Consider the following 15371-nt stretch of genomic DNA (forward strand, 5'->3'; position numbering starts at 1 on the left):
TCTTTGTACACTGGATTGGCAGGATGCGGTAGCCTTTCTGGGTGTCCCTCCTGGCGGTCTAGGGGATGTGTGTGTGGCCATTAGGTTCCTCACCTCCCTGCAACCCCTGGGCATCCTGGTTTCGGTCAAGATGCCGTCAGTATACGGCTCCTCGGCTGATACCTTGGCTAATGCCTAGGTTAAAACCAGGGGCATTTGTGGTCCCTTAGTAGCTTCAGCGAAAAGGGGCATCGAACCTGGATCCTTGCAGGTGCCTTTTGGCCTGAAGGTGAAGGGTAGGTTTGTTGGGGGGGGGGGGTCTCTCTCCTGTTGGAGAAGAGCTTAGCGATAGACCGCATCCTTTGTGCACGATTTTTAGTGTGACACGTTTGCACTTTTTCTTGCACTTTGGGTGATAGAGAGCACGCGCCTCGGCTCGGCTCTTAAAAAAAAAAAAAAAAATTTGACTTTCTCCCTCTAATGTTCCCACACTCAGCACTGTATTGGCATCTACAAATGTTCCCACCCTCACAATTCACAGCTTTGTATGCAACTTATCTTCTGCCCTGAGCACTGCATATGTACCCACTAATGTTCCCATACTCAGCATTGTACCTGCACTTTCCAACATTCTCAAACTCAGTACTGTACCTGCACTCACCATCATTTTCACACTCAGCACTATATCTGCACTTACTTATGATCCTGCACTGATTACTGTCCAGGTACCTTCTAATGTTCTCACACTCAGCACTCTGTCTGCACTCACTAATGTTTCTACACTCAGTGTACCCTTACTCATCAGTGTTCCTACACTCATCATTGTACTGGCGCCTATTAATGTTCCCACACTCAACACTTTACCTGCACTCACCAACACGTAACCATAGGCCCCAATTATTGTACGATAATAAAACACGAAGACACTTGAACTTAGTCACTAAGGCCGCAGTGTTTATTAAGGGAAGCTGGGATTGGATAAAATAATAACTCATATTCATTGTATTACTTCATACCAAACACCAAATCAAAATACAATTCTAGAACTTGTGCAAACCAGGACGGGACAGACTTCTTTTCTTGACACGCCAAATCTGAAAAGGAGGACAGACTGCCATGGCTGATCTTAAAGGGGTACTCCACTGGCCAGCGTTCTGAACTAAATCCGAACACTGTTTTCGCGTTGCGGTGGTCAGCCACACCCCTTGTGACGTCACGGCCACGCCCCTCAATGCAAGTCTATGGGAGGGGGCGTGGCGCCCCTCCCATAGACTTGCATTGAGGGGGCGTGGCCGTGACATCACAAGGGGCATGGCCGACCACCGCAGCACGAAAACAGCAATGGGATTTAATTCCGAACACTGGCCAGTGGAGAACCCCTTTAAATAACCTCCTGTCTTCTTGCCGCAGTGACCAATCAGCTCTACAGCGGTAGCAGACATATTAGAGTCCAGGGGAAGTGAAAATTAGGAGAAATAATATAAACAAATGGAAACCTATATACATTCATTACAAGGCTGGAGAATGGTGCCCAGGTCCTGTGCCCCCCCCCCCCTCTCTCTCAATGGATAAAGGGGGGCCCTTTCCATTCTCACATTTGGCACTGTACCCGCACCCAGTAACATGATCACCCTTAAAGGACATCTGCACCGTTACAAACACTTATCCCCTATCCTCAAGATAGGGGATAAGTGTTTGATCGCGGGGGGTCCGAACGCTGGGGCCCCCGGCGATCTCCTGTACGGGGCCGCGGCTCTCCTGTGCAGGGGGCGTGCCAGCCGCAGCATGACGTTGCGGCCGACACGCCTCCTCCATACATCTCTATGGGAGAGGCGGGGAGGCAGCATTCGTGCCTCCCCGCATCCGCCATAGAACTGTATGGGGACGGGGCGCCACCGTCGACGCTACGCGCCTTAGCGCTCACCATGAGCATTTATGACGGCGCCCCGTTAGGGAGATCGGGGGGGGGGTGTCTCCCAGCGGTCGGACCCCCCCGCGATCAAACACTTATCTCCTATCCTGTGGATAGGGGATAAGTGTAATGCCGCTGCAGTTGTCCTTTAACCTTTGCTTGCACCAACTCGTATACTTTGCACTATACTGAAACTGCTCTGTTAATTCGCTTCGTCTGAACCCAGTTCTTGTTCCTGACCTATATTAGACCCTTCGTCTTTACTGCGGTGTCCCTTTACATCTATTTCCAGTACATGTAATAACCATGTACCCAACCTGTTTTATGTTACTCTCTACTGTTCCCATACAGACCCTGCCCTGGGGTTTGCTTTCTAAGTAATTATGTAGCTTCTTATACTTTGCAGGCTCATTTATTCTACACAATAAGAAGCTACTCAGAGCAAGAGTTTGCTAGGCCAGGGCCGGGGGGCTGCTTACAGCCTATTAATTCTGGCCCATCGTCCTGGCTGTTATTACTGCCTCAGTGCCTCCTATAAGATCCTCTGAAAAGTCAGTCCGTCCCCTTTGTCAAGACACCTCATGAATGTTTCTTATGAATTCACTTTTCCTTATTTCAGACCTCTCGAGGCACAGGAGTGGGGGACAGCCGTGTGTGCTAAATGTGACAAATCAGACCAAGCGTCCATCATTCTTAAGGAATAAGGTATTTCACTATTTTATTATGGTGGGTATCACTCTTGCTTTATTTAGGAGCCCACTATCTTCATTGCTTTTGTTCTCTTCCCTGTTATTCACCCAAATAATCCTAGTGCTCATTATGTCTACATTACTCTGTACTTTATGTATCTTATTTTTCTTTAGGATTCCTATCCCTGTCACTATTCCTCACCTCCGCTCACCTGTATTAGACATCTTCACCGCTTCCATTCCCTCAAGGTTTTATGTCATAACACTCCTCATCTGACCTAGTGCCCCCCATTCTCTTCTCTGTATCTGTTTAAGTGTTTCTGCTCACTGTACCCCAAACTATCCCAGTGTATCCCTCTTTTTATTTTTTATACTTCACCTGTCCCAATCCCTTCCCCATTCTGATTTCTATACTTCACTCTCCTAGAAGCCCTCCCATGTTTCTTTTTACAGGACCCAGCATTTTCATATCTCCTATACCTCACCTGTTTGAGTCATTCTTTATTCTTTTCCCTTCTTTCTAGTGCACTATAACCTGTCCTAGTGTTTTCATATTAATCCCTAGACTTCACCTGTCCCAGTGTCCTATTCTAATCCCTGTACCTACGTTGTCCTAGTAGTCCCTGCTTTATGTCACGACAGTAGAAGAAGAAACAAACAGAGGGAGCGCTCACGATATGGGAGAAATAGCAGGTGGTGTCTTTATTCTTGGACGGTGCGGTGCATACACTTCACGCAGCGGGACGCCAAGGAGCCTGTGGGCTCCTGGCGTCCCGCTGCGTGAAGTGTATGCACCGCACTGTCCAAGAATAAAGACACCACCTGCTATTTCTCCCAAATCCTGAGTGCTCCCTCGGTTTCTTCTTCTACTGTCGTGACATGAGTTGTACTTCCACTCTCAAGGGGTTGTAGCACAGGAAGATAGCAAAATGGTGGTACCGCAAGTTTAGTCCTGCTGCTGTTGCAAGAGCATCCGCGGGCTCCTGGCGTCCCGCTGCGTGAAGTGAATGCACCGCACCATCCAAGAATAAAGACACCACCTGCTATTTCTCCCAAATCGTGAGTGCTCCCTCTGTTTTTTTCTTCTACTGTCGTGACATGAGTTGTACTTCCACTCTCAAGGGGTTGTAGCACGGGAAGATAGCAAAACGGTGGTACCGCAAGTTTAGTCCTGCCGCTGTTGCAAGAGCACTTATTGGGGAAATAAGTTTTCTATACGGCAGTTGCCGGCCTCAGTCTCTTCGTGCATCACTCCCTGCTTTATGTTCACTTGACTTAGACCCCCTTCCCTTTTCATTTATTGTATCTGACTTTTCCCAGGGCTCCCTTTCAATGGCTTACATGGAAGAAAGAGGGCCCCATAGAAAACATCAAAATGGGCCTCCTATCTGATTTTGTCCCCCAGAACCGAAAGGTCTGCTGTTTATTTTCCTTCGTTTTCCATGACCAATTGGTCAATACCCCCCTTCATTACAGGGGTTAACCACAAATAATTTCTTCCTAAAACAGCATCACTCTTGTCATCAGGTCGGATGTGGTTTTGCAGCTCAGTTCTATTGAAGTAAATTGAGCCTAGTTGTAATAACTCACACAACCTGAGGACAAGTGTGATGCTGTTTGTGGAAGAAATTAGCTCTGTTCTTCTTTTCCTGGATAACCTCTTTTATTTGCTGACAATGCAGTTCCCTGCAGAGAGGAGTTCTGCACCGTTTCTTATCAATAGAAAAAGAAATGGGACCAACAGGACGGGGCCCCATCTGTCCAAGGGCCCCATAGCAGCTGCATGGTCTGCCACTATGGTAGGTACGCCCTGGATCCCTCTCTTGTCCATATACCTTACTCTATCTCACTATATCACTTCCATGAAGCCAGTGTGACTGTTCAATATACAGCATTTTTGTTTAAATCACCCATTCCCAACAATGTAAATAAAGCTGATACCTGGGGGGCGTTTCTACCTGTGTTTTACCATCAATCGCTCTTTTTGTGCATTTTACTGTGCCCCCTCCCTCACCCTTATGCTGCCATCAGTGTCGGTGCTCCAGGCTGGAATATAATGGAAGAACAGCAGCTTTTGCCCATGGTAAATCTGTGCAGCTTTTAAAGGATTTAGTGGCACTCAAATCGTAAAGTGACCTCAGAGGGAAGAGGGGGGGGGGGGGGGGGGAGAGTGTGCACTCACATCCACAGCCCAGCGGTGCCAGCGCCACTTGGATGAATGAGAGACACTGTGAGAGGGATACAGAACTCAGGGATGAGACAGGCAAAGAGATAAGGAGGCAGGGAAAGAGGGAGACAGCAATGAGACGGTCAGAGAGACAGAAATCAATGAGACAGTCAGAGAGACAGAAATCAGTGAGACAGTCAGAGAGACAGAAATCAATGAGACAGGCAAAGAGAGGCAACGTCTAATAGCGACACTTATAGTAAAGCTTCATTGAACTAGATTCAAACCATAAACATTTCAACTGCTGCAGAAAGGAAAGGGTTACATTAACCCTTGCAAGGAAGGGATCTATTTTTTTTTTATTTTTTACACAGGAGTTAATGGACAGGAAGAAGAGATACTTCTATTAGTTTATATCATTCTCCAGTTCCCAGACTGATAAATCACAACTCATCACCTTTCCCTAAACTTTCCACCTTCTCCTGTAAGTAACATACATGTCGTCTGTGATTTATTTATTTATTTATTTTTTGCATTTTAGCTAATGTACTGTATATATCAGTGGTCTTCCACCTGCGGACCTCCAGATGTTGCAAAACTACAACTCCCAGCATGCCCGGACAGCCGTTGGCTGTCCGGGCATGCTGGGAGTTGTAGTTTTGCAACATCTGGAGGTCCGCAGGTTGAAGACCACTGGTATATATCTTTCTCATCAATTTAAAATTTTGTTATGTATATGATATGTTATGTTCTATTCAGTCTATGTAAAAATGGCAATTTTATATATTTTTATATATTTTTTAAGGGCCTTTATAATAGTTTTAGTCATTAAAGCTTAATTGTTTAATGCTGAAAACTAAACAGTTGTCTAATACATTTTTTATTTGAATTCTCCAAAGTTTTTTTTTTTTTTGTAAGTTTTCGGAATAATCTGTCTAGGCCAATTGGTAATCACATATGTGCTTGACCTGTACAAACAAAAAACTGAGAACTGTAATGTAACATGCATATATCTGTATGTCCATCACATGACCAGGACAGAGATATTAAATAACTGCAAGCAGAGATATTGAAAACTGTAAAGCATATATATGACTCATTTATTACTTTTCATTATACAACTTTATATAGAAACTATATATAGAAACTATAATATAGAAACTATAAGATATATATATATATATATATATATATATATATATATATATATATTATAGAACCTATAATATAGCTTTATATAGAAACTATAATACCCATCCCTATGGTTGTAGCTCGAAAGTGTTTTCACATCTTGTAAAGTGGTGGCAAATCACTTGGCTATGCCATCACTTTATTATCGATGGTGGTCCAACCTCTGGGACACCCACTGAGCTTAAGGTCCCCTTTACTGCGTTTCCCTTTACAGTGAACACTAATATTCAATCACATAGCTGGGTGATTGATATAGGGAAAATACAATGACTATGCAATGCTATAACAGTACTGCATCCTCCTCTTCTTTAAGATTTGTGGTATGGGGTGTGATGCAGGGCAGATGGAATTACCCTTGGAGCGGATGGCATTAACCTCTTGTATTCGTGACGCCAGGGACGGTTTATCCTCAATACCACCAGAAGGTATACCGCTGGATCTAGGCTAGGCATGGGAGCAATAATGACTCCAACGCCTAGTTATGGACAACGGTAGCTTTACTGAGTGACAGATGGTAAAGTCTATACAGTGTAGCCGGGCCCACGGAGGTGACCGGTGACTTCAGAGACCTTAAAGGGGTATTCTGGGCAAAAACATCTTATCCCCTATCGAAGGGATAGGGGATAAGATGTCTGATCTCGGGGGGCCCGCCACTGGGACCCCCCGCGATCTCCTTGCAGCAGCCCGCATTCTATGCATAGCTGCATCTGAAGTTTCAGAAACCTCCGGGCTTCCAAGACGGGGACGTCACGCCACGCTCCCTTTATTCATTTCTATGGGACGGGGCGTAACGGCCGCAACACCCCCTCCCATAGACATGAATGGAGGGGGCGTGACGTGACATCACGTCCCCGTCTCAGAAGCCCGGAGGTTTCTGAAACTTCAGAAGCAGCTACGCGGGCTGCTGCAGGGAGATTGCAGGGGGTCCCAGCGGCGGCCCCCCGCGATCAGACATCTTATCCCCTATCCTTTCGATAGGGGATAAGATGTTTTTGCCCAGAATACCCCTTTAAGGGCTTGCTGGGACTTGCAGTGGTTTTGGACAATTTAGTGCAGGCAACATTGACTTGACAATAGATGACAGGGACTGACTTGACTTGACTGGAGACAGACTAAGCGGTGACTGTAGTTACTTGTATCTTGTGGCTGTAGACTTGACTTGAGGCTCCGATGACTCCAGACTCTTAGGATCGACTGCACCTCAGCAAAGACTCAGGAACTAAGAGAGAGAAGAGACTCCTCCCAGGGCTTTTATAGGGGAGACTCTGGTGGGGTCCCATTGGTCACCCTTAAGTCACCTGGTCACTGATCCCTCCTGGGTAACAATCACATGACAACTGGTGATCACATGTTAACCTTTCTTAAAGGGGTTCTCCGGTGCTTAGACATCTTATCCCCTATCCAAAGGATAGGGGATAAGATGCCTGATCGCGGGAGTCCCACCGCTGGGGACCCCCATGATCTTGCACGCGGCACCCCGTTTGTAATCAGTCCCCGGAGCGTGTTCGCTCCGGGTCTGATTACCGGCGACCACAGGGCCTACAGCGTGTGACGTCACGCCTCCGCCCCCGTGTGACGCCACGCTCCGCCCCTCAATGCAAGCCTAGGCGAGGGGGCGTGATAGCTGCCACGCCCCCTCCCATAGACTTGCATTGAGGGGCGGAGCGTGAGTTCACACGGGGGCGGAGGCGTGACGTCACATGCCGCCGGCCCTGTGATCGACAGTAATCAGACCCGGAGCGAACACACTCCGGGGACTGATTACAAACGGGGTGCCGCGTGCATGATCACGGGAGTCCCCAGTGGCGGGACTCCCGCGACCAGGCATCTTATCCCCTATCCTTTGGATAGGGGATAAGATGTCTGAGCACCGGAGAACCCCTTTAAAGATACAACATTCTTATATACATAACATAGGGGATAATATACAATTACAGTAGAACAGATGCAGGGGGGGCCCAGGGGACACTGCAGGGAGGCTGCCTGACAGGACAGCAAGGGTACGGGGTAACAACTCCCGTACTGGGCCACCACAGATTGGTAAAGGTCCCATTGGTTGGAATCTCATGATCATAAATTGATGACATCATAGCAATATGGCATCACTTCATAAGATGACAAAAAAGCCTTTAAACTTGTAACCATGAAAAATCTGTAAGCAAGCAGAACTATTTGCGGTACAACTTGTAACCAATCGATTGAAATCTCTCCTCTTCCTATGGTTTGGAGTCCAGTGGGTGGTGTAAGTCAATGATTGACAGCCTCTCCTATATAAGCATGCATACAAAAGATGGCCGACAATGCAGGAATAAGACCCCTCACTGGGCTTCTAAGGCCGGAATCAGCAGAGATTACATTTATTCTGAATAATTTCCCACAAAACTATTTATATCAATCTCCTCTGCAGATCTGGCTGCATTTTTATTGTGACAGGTTCCCTTAAAATTTTTGGCCTCTGTGGCATGCAAATTGTGGGTGACTTTACTACACTCTTGTCTCTCTTAGGCTACGTTCAGACTACGGAATATTTCTGGAGATTCCGAGGACGGCCGGCGCCAACTAAATTATTCGGTGCTAGGACCACACAGACACTGCCATAGACTGAGATAATTTTGGGGGGAGTAAATTTAAAGGGGTTATCCAGGAAAAAACTTTCTTTATATATCAACTGGCTCCAGAAAATTAAACAGATTTGTAAATTACTTCTATTAAAAAATCTTAATCCTTTCAGTACTTATGAGCTTCTGAAGTTGAGTTGTTCTTTTCTGTCTAAGTGCTCTCTGATAACACGTGTCTCAGGAACCACCCAGTTTAGAAGAGGTTTGCTATGGGGATTTGCTTCTAAACTGGGTGGTTCCTGAGACACGTGTCATCAGAGAGCACTTAGACAGAAAAGAACAACTCAACTTCAGCAGCTCATAAGTACTGAAAGGATTAAGATTTTTTAATAGAAGTAATTTACAAATCTGTTTAACGTTCTGGAGCCAGTTGATATATATATAAAAGTTGTTTCCTGGATAACCCGTTTAATTGTGTTCACTGTGTAGTGGAATCACATTGACAGCAATGGGACTCTGCTGCAGCGGAATTATCGAGCGGAATTTCAAAGCGGAATTCCACTTGGAAATTTTGTATTGTGAACTCAGTCTAAGGTTGTTGCACAAAATTCTCATGGAATTGCTTGTGGTTGTGCAGTCTTGTTTTTGTATTCGTTGAAATTATTTCTGAATACGTCTTTCCCATATGCTGCATAGAGATTTATCATTGGCGTCACATTGGGCCATCATATTCACAATGCCAGGTGTGTTATGTTCTAGATTAGTGGTCTCCAACTTGCGGACCTCCAGATGTGGCAAAACTACAACTCCCAGCATGCCCGGACAGCCAACGGCTGTCCGGGCATGCTGGGAGTTGTAGTTTTGCGACATCTGGAGGTCCGCAGGTTGGAGACCACTGTTCTAGATCAAGAATGCCCAGACTGAGGAATACTTATTTTATCAGTGCTCAGTAACTGGAGTGCAGACAGTGGAGAACATTTCCACAGTGTCTCCAAACCAGGGTGCCTCCAGCTGTTGTGAAACTGCAACTACCAGCAGGGTGGGAGTTGTAGTTTTTTAACAACTAGGGGCACTTTGGTTGGGAAACACTGTACTAGATTTCTCCCTACGGGATCTATAGTAGCAGTCATATTGTTTAATGCAAAGCCTTTCCTAGAAGCAGATATAAAAGAATAAGAGTGTATACAATATCCTGACTATGAGGAAGATACATACTCCTATATACAGGTGGAAAAATGGATTTATCAGGGAATTGTCTGCTATAGACCTAATAACCAAACTCCTCTTAATGTACGCAAAGGGTTGATAGTTTGAATGGGGGAATTTAAAGGGGTTATCCAGGAAAAAAACTCTATTTTATATATCAACTGGCTCCAGAAAGTTAAACAGATTTGTAAATTACTTCTATTAAAAAATCTTAATCCTTTCAGTACTTATGAGCTTCTGAAGTTAAGGTTGTTCTTTTCTGTCTAAGTGATCTCTGATGAAACGTGTCTAGGGAAACGCCCAGTTTAGAAGAGGTTTGCTATTGGGATTTGCTTCTATACTGGGCGTTTCCCGAGACACGTGTCATCGTGACAACCTTAACTTCAGAAGCTCATAAGTACTGAAAGGATTAAGATTTTTTAATAGAAGTAATTTACAAATCTGTTTAACTTTCTGGAGCCAGTTGATATGTAAAAAAAAGTTTTTTCCTGGATAACCCCTTTAATAATACCAGTGTTCCATATGCCAGTTGAAAGAGGACCTGGGGTCATTAAAGGGGTTCTCCACCATAAGGTGATTTTAGTACGTACCTATCAGACAGTAATGGACATTCGAAGGAAGCATCCATGTTTGTCTTGGGGCTATATGGCTATGTTGTGAGATTACCGTAATGCTGAGGCTATCTTTTTGTGAACTGGCTATTTCCTGTTGGAGTTTGTTCCCTCAAACTACAAGTCCCATGATTCCTTGTTTGTAAGTGTAAGGTCACTTTTCTCCCTCCCACACATCAGCCACCCCGCCCATTAAAACACACCAGTGATCCTTTCCATGCAATAGACCAGTGTTTTCTGACCAGGGTGCCTCCAGGGTGTTGCAAAACTACAATTCTCTCAGAATGATCTTGCTCCCACCCAGTGGTCGATCCACCCATTAAAGCAAAGACAGGCTCCCTTTCATCACCTGACTAGTGATGTAATGTCTCGGGCCACACTGCAACCTGGGAAAACCTAAGACAACAGTCATTTTGTATGCTGTTAAAAATAAACATTGGGGCAAAAATCACAGATGAATTGCGAGAACACCATGAAACACAGGGACAGACACTATATTATGAACTGCACTAACTTTACAGACCTATAGTCAAATAAAAAAACACCCCTTTAAATAGCTTAGGGGGCCCAGATCACATACCTTTTTACACCTTCTTGATACACCCTTCCGGTTGTGAGAAATGAAGGTTTATATTTTGTCTGACAATGCAAGGTATCCGTCAAATGGGCGTGAACTTAATTTATTAATGGGAGTGACTATCAGGTAAGGGGTGTGGTTATACAGTCAGGGGGTGTGAGTGTTATAGATTGAGGGCCTGTATGCCAAAATAACCTCTGACTGTATAATCTCGTTTTACTTTGTATCTGTGTCAGGTAGATTTATGCCACTTTACAACAGAAATTATGTTAAATCCACAGGGCTGTGGGAGGCCACACCCCTCCCACCAAGTCACACCCACTTTCCAGAAAGTAGAGTAAGCCTGGGATTACATACAACTTTTGTCTGGTGTTTTCATTGACCTGCAAAGAAGAAAAAAAACGCGACAAGAAAACTTTTGCACTTTTGCAAACATTTCGCCCTTTTATGCCATTTTTTTAAATAAATGCATTCATCCGTGTTGGTGTTTTTTTCTTCAGCATTTTATACCCTTTTTTATTTATTTAATTTTTTATTACAAGTTATATGATTCTTTCATTATGTTATTTGTGTGTGTGTGTGTGTGTGTGGGGGGGGGGGGGGGCTAAAAATGCCACGTGGCTCTGGCGTTTCAGATTTACTTATTGAATCCCAGCTCACTTTTGGCCGCAGCATTTTTTGGCTAATTTTTTGTTTGTTTGTTTATTTTATTTGCATAGGTGGTATAAAAAAAGGCAAAAAGTTGCACATTTTTCAAAAAAATATATGGCGGCAACAAAAGCATTTCTATCTTGAAGCCAATTGGTGGTAACATTTAGCAGCCATATTTAGTAATAATGATTGTATCGTGCATCATTATGTCACCCTTGCATTGTACAGTAATTTTGAGTGGCTCTCCTGTTGCTGACAGTAAACAAGATGCGGCTGGATCTGACGTCCATTGCATGTGCAAGAGTGTTCTGTTCTTCATGGGTTATGGATCTGATAGCCCCTCTAGCATAGTGTTTGCCTACCAGGGAGCCTTTGGCTGTCTGTGGAAAAGTAGAGAAAGAAAGAGACCAGAGGATGGCGCCTTGTGCGTTACCCTGGATACGGGGGGGGGGGGGGTTTGTCCCTTGGGGGAGGGGGTTCTTGCAGGCTCTATAAATTAGCCGCTCACCTTGAGCATATATGAAATATGCATATCACCCCGTAGGAGTTTTTTAGAGATAAAATGGATCTGTGCAGCCCAAAGGTCCCAGGTACAACCAGATGGCGTCCTGTAGATAAACTGGATACGGATAGGAAAAGATGACCTTAGCAGAAGGCGCTCAGGATCCCAGAGGAAGTAGTCACACTCAGGTCATAAAGTGGCAAAGTGCAGCAACTTTATTTGATGTACAGCAATAAAACAATGACGCGTTTCGGGGTGAAACTACCCCTTCTTCAGATTGACTGTAGTACATACACAACATGAGGCATGTGGGGTTTAAATAGACAGGATAATTATTATACAAGATGGAGGGTGGTGCAAAGGTAAAAGGTCATCAAATACATAACAGAATGATTGCACTGGAATATGCTTGGAAAGGACCATTGCAGAGACTGGGGGGGGGGGGGGGGAGTGGGATTATACAACATACATTATCCCCCCCCCCCCCCCCCCCCCCCCCAGTCTCTGCAATGGTCCTTTCCAAGCATATTCCAGTGCAATCATTCTGTTATGTATTTGATGACCTTTTACCTTTGCACCACCCTCCATCTTGTATAATAATTTTCCGGGCATGCTGGGGGTTGCAGCTTTACAACAGCTGGAGGCACACTGGTTGGGAAACACTGCTCTACCACCTTAATACCTCTGAGCTCGGCTTATTAACGTTCTTGATTATCCATTCCCAGAACAACCAGAGTCACAGATTGTGCATAGTTTATTAGAGTACTCTGTGTTTTAAGATCATCTGTGTCCTATCCAGCCATAATTCTTCTTACATTCCCGAACACATGCTCGTTTAATCCACTGTATCTGGTTTAGCATCCTTTATACTAATTTTGACTGCAGGGCAGTAATTCACTTATGTGTGGCCGCTTAATGTACATGGTGAAATGTTCATTAGTTACATTTTATAGTCTGTGATGTTAACACGGATAATTCTTCACACTATTTTTCCAAAGCATTTAGCTGGTTTTTATTTCTTCATTTCCCTTCTTTATTTCCGTTTTGGGAGTGACTCCTCATCCACAGGCCGACGGGACTCTGTGAGAGTTGTAAATTCTTGGAATAGGCGGGTACAAGTTAGATACTATTGTTACTAATTACAACTTTAGTTTTATGTAGCTATATCTCATCGATGCCTTTTTTGTGGAATGATGAAGTACCTAAAGATTGCTTCTTAAAGTCTTAAACAAGTTAAAGGGGTTATCCAGGAAAAAAACTTTTTTTATAAATCAACTGGCTCCAGAAAGTTAAACAGATTTGTAAATTACTTCTATTAAAAAATCTTAATCCTTTCAGTACTTATGAGCTGATGAAGTTGAGTTGTTTTTTTCTGTCTAAGTGCTCTCTGATGACACGTGTCTCGGGAACCGCCCAGTTTAGAAGCAAATCCCCATAGCAAACCTCTTCTAAACTTGGCGGTTCCCGAGACACGTGTCATCAGAGAGCACTTAGACAGCAAAGAACAGCCTTAACTTCAGAAGCTCATAAGTACTGAAAGGATTAAGATTTTTTAATAGAAGTAATTTAAGTAATAGTAACAATGCGTAGTTTCATAGATGGCAATGCATTTCCATGCGGACATGTCTATTCTCTCTGCGGACTCTGGAATCAGGGTTTTTTCCGCTGCCGAAATTCTGTTGTGTGCACAGTGCAGCAGAATCCCAATGAAAACAATGGGACTCTGCTGCTGTGGAATGTCCGTGCGGAATATTTACGCGGAATTCTGCACTGACATTCTGCCTTGTGAGTATAACCTAACTATGAAAGAGCATGATCATGTATGTATGTCAACCTGGGCCCTGAATGTAATGTGTGGCCCTCAAATAGTCATCTGATGTCTCCATAATGCTCTATGTTGACTATCACTGCCATAAAGGCGGCCATGACTATTGAAACCCCACAATCCAAAACATAAGGGTACCCAGCTCCCCTCTTATGGAGTAGGGGTATCAGCTCATGTGTGATCACTCTAGTGCAGTGTTTCCCAACAAGTGTGCCTCCAGCTGTTGCAAAACTACAACTCCCAGCATGCCCAGCCAGCCTTTGGCTGGGAGTCGTAGTTGTGCACCAGCTGGAGGCACACTGGTTAGGAAACACTGCTCTAGTGAATAAGTCAGTGGGCATCCTCTACACCAGTGATCTTCAACCTGTGGACCTCCAGCTGTTGCAAAACTACAACTCCCAGCATGCCCGGACAGCCGTTGGTTGGGAGTCGTAGTTGTGCATCAGCTGGAGGCACCCTGATTAGGAAACACTGCTCTAGTGAATAAGTCAGTGGGCATCCTCTACACCAGTGATCTTCAACCTGTGGACCTCCAGCTGTTGCAATACTACAACTCCCAGCATGCCCGGACAGCCTTTGGCTGGGAGTCGTAGTTGTGCATCAGCTGGAGGCACCCTGATTAGGAAACACTGCTCTAGTGAATAAGTCAGTGGGCATCCTCTACACCAGTGGTCTTCAACATGTGAACCTCCAGCTGTTGCAAAACTACAACTCCGGGCATGCTGGGAGTTGTAGTTTTGCAACATCTGGAGGTCCGCAGGTTGAAGACCACTGCTGTACACATTCGTCACACCTCATTGAGCAGACCACATCCAATACATTTATCTTAGATATATCTGTGGCTACAAAACCCATTCATTTTAAAAGAAAGCTGTATGATTTAAGAGTTAAGTGACAAATTCAAGCCCTGCATGTCATGCTGTTGTGCGTATTGGACGTCAGCGATCTGCATTACTACGCTGCAATGTCATTGTAAATATTTACGGGGCGGTATACGTCCTCTATAACATTGGTATACCTATCAGAGGCTATATATGTCCTGTGTCACATTGGTGGACACATCAGGGGCTATATATGTCCTGTGTCACATTGGTGGACTCATCAGGGGCTATATATGTCCTGTGTCACATTGGTGGACTCATCAGGGGCTATATATGTCCTGTGTCACATTGGTGGACTCATCAGGGGCTATATATGTCCTGTGTCACATTGGTGGACTCATCAGGGGCTATATATGTCCTGTGTCACATTGGTGGACTCATCAGGGGCTATATATGTCCTGTGTCACATTGGTGGACTCATCAGGGGCTATATATGTCCTGTGTCACATTGGTGAACTCATCAGGGGCTATATATGTCCTGTGTCACATTGGTGGACTCATCAGGGGCTATATATGTCCTGTGTCACATTGGTGGACTCATCAGGGGCTATATATGCCCTTTCTCGCATCCTGTATTTTTTTTTTAGGAGACATACATTTCTGTTACTAGATTTCAGATGAG

General features: G+C 44.7%; 1 protein-coding gene across 3 annotated transcripts in view; it reads left to right on the plus strand.

Annotated features, from left to right (window-relative positions):
* The window catches only part of LOC130290674 (metabotropic glutamate receptor 6-like), a 75916-nt gene that overhangs the window by 15853 nt on the left and 44692 nt on the right, over positions 1-15371 (plus strand). For 2 of the 3 annotated variants that reach the window (XM_056538623.1, XM_056538624.1), the window contains exon 2: positions 2511-2596. The gene's annotated coding sequence lies outside the window, so the exon portion shown is untranslated. Of the gene's footprint in view, positions 1-2510; positions 2597-4637; positions 4664-5121; positions 5232-15371 lie in introns of those variants that run through there. The other variant, XM_056538622.1, reaches the window with a different exon arrangement.

This window comes from Hyla sarda, chromosome 9 (genome assembly GCF_029499605.1).
Source record: "Hyla sarda isolate aHylSar1 chromosome 9, aHylSar1.hap1, whole genome shotgun sequence".
NCBI classification, from domain to species: domain Eukaryota; kingdom Metazoa; phylum Chordata; class Amphibia; order Anura; family Hylidae; genus Hyla; species Hyla sarda.